Source organism: Heteronotia binoei, chromosome 6 (genome assembly GCF_032191835.1).
Source record: "Heteronotia binoei isolate CCM8104 ecotype False Entrance Well chromosome 6, APGP_CSIRO_Hbin_v1, whole genome shotgun sequence".
Classification (NCBI taxonomy): domain Eukaryota; kingdom Metazoa; phylum Chordata; class Lepidosauria; order Squamata; family Gekkonidae; genus Heteronotia; species Heteronotia binoei.
Window position 1 is genome coordinate 114285544 of NC_083228.1, and position 8511 is coordinate 114294054.

Consider the following 8511-nt stretch of genomic DNA (forward strand, 5'->3'; position numbering starts at 1 on the left):
CTCGTCTCCCCCACCCCAGTTGGCTAGCCGCGGTCAACGGGCATCCTTACTTGCAGTCAAAAAATAACAACAAAGAAAAGGCATGCACCTGCCTCACAAAGTGTGCAAAGACTTAAGCTTGCGTGTTGGAACATCAGAACCATGCTTGACGCAGTAGACAGTGGTCGCCCTGAACGACGCTCTGCTCTAGTTGCCCACGAACTTCTCAGGTTGAATATTGACATAGCAGCTCTCAGTGAGGTCCATTTCCCTGAGGAAGGTAGTCTTCAAGAACATGGTGCTGGCTATACCCTCTACTGGTCGGGTAAGTCAAAGGCTGAGAGCCGCCTTTCTGGCGTTGGCTTCATGGTCAGGAACTCCATTGCCTCCAAACTCAAAAACCTGCCAACAGGTCACTCAGATCGCATCATGTCCATGCGCCTCCCACTTCAAAACAAGCAGCATGCAACACTCTTCAGTGTGTATGCCCCAACTCTTCAAGCAGATCCTGCAAAAAAGAACAAGTTCTATGCTGATCTACGCAACCTCGTACGGAAGACCCCTACAGAGGACAAGGTGATCATCCTTGGCGACTTCAATGCCAGAGTAGGTAAAGACTCAGAAGCCTGGAAAGGAGTACTTGGCAAACACGGCATTGGCAACTGCAATGACAACGGGCGCCTCCTGCTAGAATTCTGCATGGAGCACCAGCTCACCATCACCAACACTATCTTCCAGCAGAAGAACAGCCTGAAGACAACCTGGATGCACCCACGGTCCAAGCACTGGCACCTTATCGACTACATTCTGGTGCGCCAGAGAGACCTTCGAGATGTCTTACACACCCGAGTAATGCCCAGTGCGGAATGTCATACGGATCATCGTCTTGTACGCTGCAATCTCTGTCTTCACTTTAAACCCACACCCAGGAGAGGAGGTATCCCTCGAAGGAAGCTTCAGGTTGGCAGCCTTCAATCAGCTGAAGTTAAAGCTGCCTTCCAGTCAAAACTCCAGTCAAGAATTGAGGACCCCAGTTGCCCCACAGACCCTTCTCCAGAAGCACTCTGGGAACACCTAAAAACTACCATCCTGCTGACCTCTGAAGAAGTCCTCGGGTTCTCCACAAGGAAAAACAAGGACTGGTTTGATGAGAACAATCAAGAGATCCAAGAATTACTAGCGAAAAAGAGATCTGCCTACCAAGCACATCTTGCTCAGCCCTCCTGTCCTAGGAAAAAAGCAATCTTTCGCGCTGCATGTAGCAACCTCCAGCGCAAGCTTCGAGACATTCAGAACGAGTGGTGGACCAAGCTTGCAGAGAGAACCCAGCTGTGTGCAGACACTGGTGATTTAAGAGGGTTCTACGAAGCCCTGAAGGCAGTATATGGCCCATCATATCAGGCTCAGAGTCCCTTGCATAGTGCAGACGGCCAAGTGCTCCTCACAGACAAGGCATCCATACTGAACCGGTGGTCGGAGTATTTTCAGGTTCTCTTCAGTGCCAACCGCGTAGTTCAAGATTCAGCAATCCACCTCACCCCACTTCAACCAGTGAAAATGGAGTTGGATGAGATCCCCACCCTAGAAGAGACTGTTAAAGCCATCAAGCAACTGAAAAGTGGCAAGGCAGCGGGAGTTGATGGAATCCCACCAGAGATCTGGAAGCATGGGGGCACAGTACTACATAGCACACTTCACAAAGTACTTGTCACCTGCTGGGAACAAGGCAAACTACCACAGGACTTTCACGATGCAATCATCATCACTCTATACAAGAACAAAGGAGAAAAGTCAGACTGCTCCAACTACCGGGGGATAACTTTGCTCTCCATCGCAGGCAAAATCCTTGCCAGAATACTCCTGAACAGACTGGTGCCCACCATTGCAGAAGAACTCCTCCCAGAGAGCCAGTGCGGCTTCAGAGCTAACAGGAGCACCACCGACATGGTATTTGTTCTCAGGCAGCTCCAAGAGAAATGCAGGGAACAGAACAAGGGTCTATATGTGACTTTTGTCGACCTTACCAAAGCTTTCGATACCGTTAGCAGGAAAGGCCTGTGGCAAATCTTGGAACGTTTAGGATGTCCCCCGAGGTTCCTCAGCATGATCATCCAGCTACATGAAGACCAGCGAGGCCAAGTCAGACACTGCAACGACCTCTCGGAGCCCTTCCCAATAGGCACAGGTGTAAAGCAAGGCTGCGTTCTCGCGCCAACTCTCTTTACGATCTTCTTTAGCATGATGCTTCAAAGAGCCGCAGTAGATCTAGATGATGACGATGGTGTCTACATCCGCTATTGCACCGATGGCAGCCTGTTCAACCTGAGGTGACTAAAGGCTCACTCCAAGACAATGGAAAAACTCATCCGAGAGCTACTATTTGCTGATGATGCTGCACTCATCTCCCACTCGGTATCAGCTCTGCAGCATATGATGTCCTGCTTTGCAGAGGCTGCCAAGCTATTCGGCCTAGAAGTTAGTCTGAAGAAGACAGAAGTTCTCCACCAGCCTGCACCCCAGGAAGATTATCACCCTCCCTGCATCACTGTGGGTGAATCAGTACTGAAGACAGTCCAGCAGTTCAGCTACCTGGGGTGCATCATCTTTTCAGATGCCAAGATTGACAAGGAGATCGACAACAGGCTGGCAAAGGCAAACCGTGCATTTGGCCGACTGCACAAAAGAGTGTGGAGCAACAAGCATCTGAAAAAAGGCACAAAGATCAGTGTTTACAAAGCGGTTGTGATGACAACCCTCATCTACGGCTCCGAATCGTGGGTTTTATACCGTCATCACCTGCGACTCCTTGAGCGCTTTCATCAGCGCTGCCTTCGCACCATCCTCAACATCCACTGGAGTGACTTTGTGACCAACACTGAAGTCCTCAAGAGGGCGGAGGTTACAAGCATCGAAGCACTGCTGTTGAAGACGCAGCTGCGCTGGGCAGGGCATATTTCTAGGATGGAAAACCATCGCCTTCCCAAGATTGCTCTGTATGGCGAACTTTCCACCGGCCATCGAAATAGAGGGGCACCAAAGAAGAGGTACAAGGACTCCTTGAAGAAATCCCTTGGCACCTGTCGCATCAACCATCACCAGTGGTCTGACCTAGCCTCAGATCGCAAAGCATGGAGGCACACCATCCACCAGGCTGTCTCTTCCTTTGAGAACGCACGCATAGCTGGTCTTGAGGACAAAAGGAGATTGAGGAAGAATCGCACTGCTACAGCACCAACCCCAAATCAGACTTTTCCCTGCAGCCACTGTGGCCGGATCTGCCTGTCCCGCATTGGTCTTGTCAGCCACCAGCGAGCCTGCAGCAGACGTGGACTACTGCACCCTTCTTAAATCTTCGATTGCGAAGCCAAGCTGAGAGAGAGAGAGAGAGAATCTTCTACAAGTGTTAGCATAAGATATAAAATAGTCACTTTAACACTTCTTTTTCACTCTTATGAATGGATATATGGATTTTTCTACTCTTGCTGAATAGTTATCAAACGAACAGTTATTGCATACAGGATACTTCTACCAGCAAAATGTAGCAGGCAGATAGGACTGCTTCCAAACAATGGCATGCCAGCTCTGCAGTAGGGCTTAATATAAATTGATGAAAATAGAAATTAGTGTAGTTTTCCTTTACTCTACTACCCTATTCGTCTAAAGACCTTTTTAAATTAAATATCCTTTCTCATATCTGGTTTGTAAGAACCAGCTATTTCTTGAGCAATTCATTAATTTAACTTGCTTCACCTCTGAAAAGTATTGTTTACAGTGTTCCCTTCCACCATGTCCTCTTTTTTAGAATGTATCATCAGGCTTTTAATTGCTAACATATGTCTTGTGAAATGATTTTGGACAAAATACGAAAGTTCCTGTTCTGACTTAAGCATTTCACAACTAGATTGTTCTAAACAACTTGTTTTAAATCTCACAATTTTTAAAAAATATATAATTTGTAACTTTTTTCTAATTCCCAGTTGCTTTTCTTTCCGGTTATTAAAAACAGAATGCAAAGTGTTACTCAGCTTTTCAGTGGTGGCCAGGAATATCAATGGCAGTTAGTCACAATTAGATAGAACAATGAAACTACTCCAGTACTCTTTCCAGAAGAAGACGAAGAAGATGATATTGGATTTATATCCCGCCCTCCACTCCGAAGAGTCTCAGAGCAGCTCACAATCTCCTTTACCTTCCTCCCCCACAACAAACACCCTGTGAAGTAGGTGCGGCTGGAGAGGGCTCTCCCAGCAGCTGCCCTTTTAAGGACAACTTCTGCCAGAGCTATGGCTGACCCAAGGCCATTCCAGCAGGTGCAAGTGGAGGAGTGGGGAATCAAACCCGGTTCTCCCAGATAAGAGTCCACACACTTAACCACTACACCAAACTGGCTCTCCAACTATGACTAACTACATATTTCTGGCAAGATTATCAGTAGAGCATCAAGACATGATTAGATCATAATCAGATAGAACAGTGATTCCCAACCTGTGGAGTTGGGAAACCCTGAGTTAGAACCTGAAAGTTCAAGTAAGTGTAGGCAGCCCCATCTGGCAACCCGTCAGAAGGAACTGTGGGGGCAAGGTCAGGCATGCTAGTGTCACACCAGTGGGTGATGTCACTTCCGGGACAAAACTGGGAATGATGTCAGGCCAATGCTTTAGGATGGGGTAGCCAAACTGTGGCTCAGGAGCCACATGTGACTCTTTCACAAATATTTTGTGGATCTTGAAGCCCCACCCCATCAGCCAACTTGGAGAAGGCATTTGTCTCACTTTGCCAAGCCAGCCAGTAGCTTGAAGAATGCATTTAAAGTTAAAGTTGCTTTCTTTCCAACTCTCCCTCCCTCATCTATTTGCTTTCCTTCCTTCCTTGCAGGTCAAACATCTGATGTTCATGTCTTGTGACTCTCAAACATCTGATGTTTATTCTATGTGGCTCTTACATTAAGCAAGTTTGGCCACCCCTGCTTTAGGATTTGTCCAAAAATCACTTGTGGGTAAATCCTAGAGCATTGCTCCAACATCATGATGTCACTTTTGGTTTTGTGCTAGAAGTTACCTGCCTCCCATTTTACTCGTTGTTCCTCCGCTGGCCTGTCAAGTGCCAGTGGGAATAGGAGCAATTGCCAAGAGCCCCCCCACCCTTACTGTTATGTACTTAGTTAAGTGGTGTTGTGTACTAAGTGGTGTTATGTACTAAGTTAATTCCTAGCTTAGCAAGCATCCATTGCAGGCCAAGAGCTAGGAATTGCTACATAACAGGCAGTGTACTGGAGGGAAAGGCTGGTGCCTTGGTGCTCTACTGATAACCTTGCCAGGGATATCCAGCTGGCCGTAGTTAGAAACTTAGTACTGGAGAAATTTTATCCAATCCAATGAGTCTCTTCTTATTCTTTTAACCAGAAACTTAGTGAAGATTCTCAGCTAGGCAGCAATGACTGGAGTGGAAAATAAATATTCTTTCTTTCTTTCTTTCTTTCTTTCTTTCTTTCTTTCTTTCTTTCTTTCTTTCTTTCTTTCTTTCTTTCTTTCTTTCTTTCTTTCTTTCTTTCTTTCTTTCTTTCTTTCTTTCTTTCTTTCTTTCTTTCTTTCTTTCTTTCTTTCTTTCTTTCTTTCTTATAAGAAGCAGGATTTGTGGGATCTCCCACTCCCCCACTAGTTTCTCTTTGCCTTTCCTGAAACCCCCAAAGCCTTTTTCCTGCTTCCTTCTCACCCAGCAGCCAACCTACATTTATCTCTCTCTCTCTCTCTCTCCCCCCACACAGCCTCTACCTAGAAAAACGATGGCCCATTATGCAGTGCAGGTCACTGGGTGAGGCCCTCTTGCGTGATATGGAACCTTCAAGGACTTGTGGGGGTCATTCTCCCCATATTACATGCCATGTACTCACCTGTATCACCCACTGTGCACTATTCCCTCTTTCCCTCCTCTTGGCAAACTCCGTATCCTCTCCCCTTTCCCTGTCTCATTCTCTTCTTCACAGCCATTCACCAACCTATTTTATCTGCTTCCCATCTTTAGCTATATTGATTATTTATTTACTTCATGTATATTCTAGCTTTCTCCACAGTGGGGACCAAAGCAGCTTTCATGATTGTCTTCTCTTCCTTTTCTTCCTCACAACAACCCTGTGAGGTAGGTTGGGATTAAACTATATATTAGCCCAAAACCACCAAGTGAGCTTTCACAGCCAGATGGGGATTCAAACCTCAGTCCTCCAGATATTACTCTGAAATTCTAACTGCTATGCCACATTGGCTTTCATAGGTTGCTGTCTGCTAAACAATAGCAAGCAGCTAGGCCTAGCTGAGTCATGCAAATCAGTTGGTATCAATCCAACAGCCTAGTCTCAACAGCCTAAATGACTGTTGTGTGAGATGGAAAGTTCAGATTTTCCTTTCCTCCCACACAGCAGCCATTTTCCTTGCCTAGAGTGTTGGAATATATCTGGAGACTTTGGGGGTGGATCCAGCAGAGGGTGGGGTTGGGAGAGGGGAGGGACTTCAGCATGATACAATACCATAGAGTCTACCCTTCAAAGCAGCCATTTTCTCCAGGAGAGCTGATCTCTGCCACCTGGAGATCAGTTGTAAAAGCAGGAGATCTCCATGCCCCACCTGGAGGCTGGCAACCATATCTGTGGCAACCATTTCCTCCTCCTTTACAAGGGGAGGCCTTTTTAAATTGGCACAAGAGTATTATTATAACATTAAAAGCTGTGTAAAAGGTTCTCTGAATTCCCAGCATTGGGTGTGTGTGTGTGTTTTTAAGGAGGTCTCTAGACTCTGTCATCACAGAGATATACTGGGAAAGGGATAGCTCTGCAATGGAAGGGGCCAGAGTCTTACTTATTTTAAAATAAATGCTGGAAAGTCAGAGAAACCAATACAGAGACCACTAAATGATTTAATGACATTCAGTTGCCAGTTTAAATACAATTTGTAAGGGTCTTGGTGGCACAAATTGGGGGATGGCCACTGCTGGAGGATAGGAGAAGGGCAACTGTGGAGAAACCTGTCATGTCACTGCACTGTCAGTAGCAACAGGGAAATTACACAAGCCTGTTCTTATGCGGAAGCCACCAAAATGGAGGTGACTATGGTGAAAAACAAGTTCCTGTGGGCTTTATAGGCTCAGATAAATATTCCAGAGCTGCTTGCTTGTGGCTAAGGGCTTTTCATCAGAATTTCTGAAACTGCTTTACTCATGTACACTCACAAGGTGCCATTCAAAGGATAACTGTCCATTCTTTACTTTTTTGTTTAATAGAAATTATTTATTTAACTTTACATGACTGTAGTATTCAAAGTCCTCCTTCACAGTCACCCACCAAGCTCAACGTTGCTCTGTCCCTCTGTGACATCACATCAGCTTAGCTTATGGCAGTCAGAGGGAACATAACAACGGCTGCATGCTTGATATTGCACTAGCATCGTGAGGTATAGCAGTCATTCACAAATGAATTTCCTTGTTGAGAATCCATGCTATAGCACCATGGCAAGGCAATAGCCACTAATCTGTGCACACATAGTCTATGTAGATGACATCATGATAGGGTCCTCATGACGGGTCGTGAAATGGAAGTCCACTACCTGGACCGTGCCGGTTGCAATGTAAAACTCAAGCATACTCTAATTGAGTTTACACCCCCCCCCCCAAAAAAATAAGGTTTAAGTTGGCAGCACAAGTCTTCTCAAAAGGCCAGAAATAGACCACTGGGTTGAACATAGATTCCCCGCGAAATCTCAACCAGCTTATGCCAACCAAGGCATCAGAGGTTCAGAGCTGTTTTGCCATTGCCTTCCTCTGCACAACAACCATGGAGCCCCCTGATTCTATCCAAATATTAATGAGGGCTGACCCTGCTTAGCTTCTGAGTTCTGATGAGATCAGGCAAGCCTGGGCCATTCAGGTAAGAGCTTTTTGGATACCTCCTCTTATATTATGGGAAATAAATTATCTGGATGGCAGACGAATAAGGGAGCATTTTTTAAACTAGCAAAACCACAGAGTACTCAGGGTTGTGTACAATTTTGCATTAGCAACTCTAGACAACTGCCTTGCATCAACATGACCATGTACATGAACATTACACAAGGTATATGTGGTTGACAGTTTGTTAGAACTTTCGAAGAAGAGGAGGAGGAGATGGAGATTGCATTTATAATCCACCCTTCACTTGTAGTCTCAGAGCAGTTTACAATCTCCTTTCCCTTTCTCTCCCCACAACAGACACCCTGTGAAGTAAGTGGTGCTGAGAGAGGTCTTTTGAGAACTGCTTTTGAAAAAACAGCTCTGAGAGAAGTTGTGACTGACCCAAAGTCACACCAGCAGATACATATGGAGGAGTGAGGAATTAAACCCAGTTCTCCTAGGTTAGAGTCTGCACTCTTAACCACTATACTAAACTGGTACAACATCACACTGATGTAAAGTGAACTGATCTCATCACCCGGAGATCAGTTGCTATAGCAGGAGATCTCCAGCCTCCACCCGGAGGTTTTGAAACCAGAGAGCTCACGGGTATGAGTA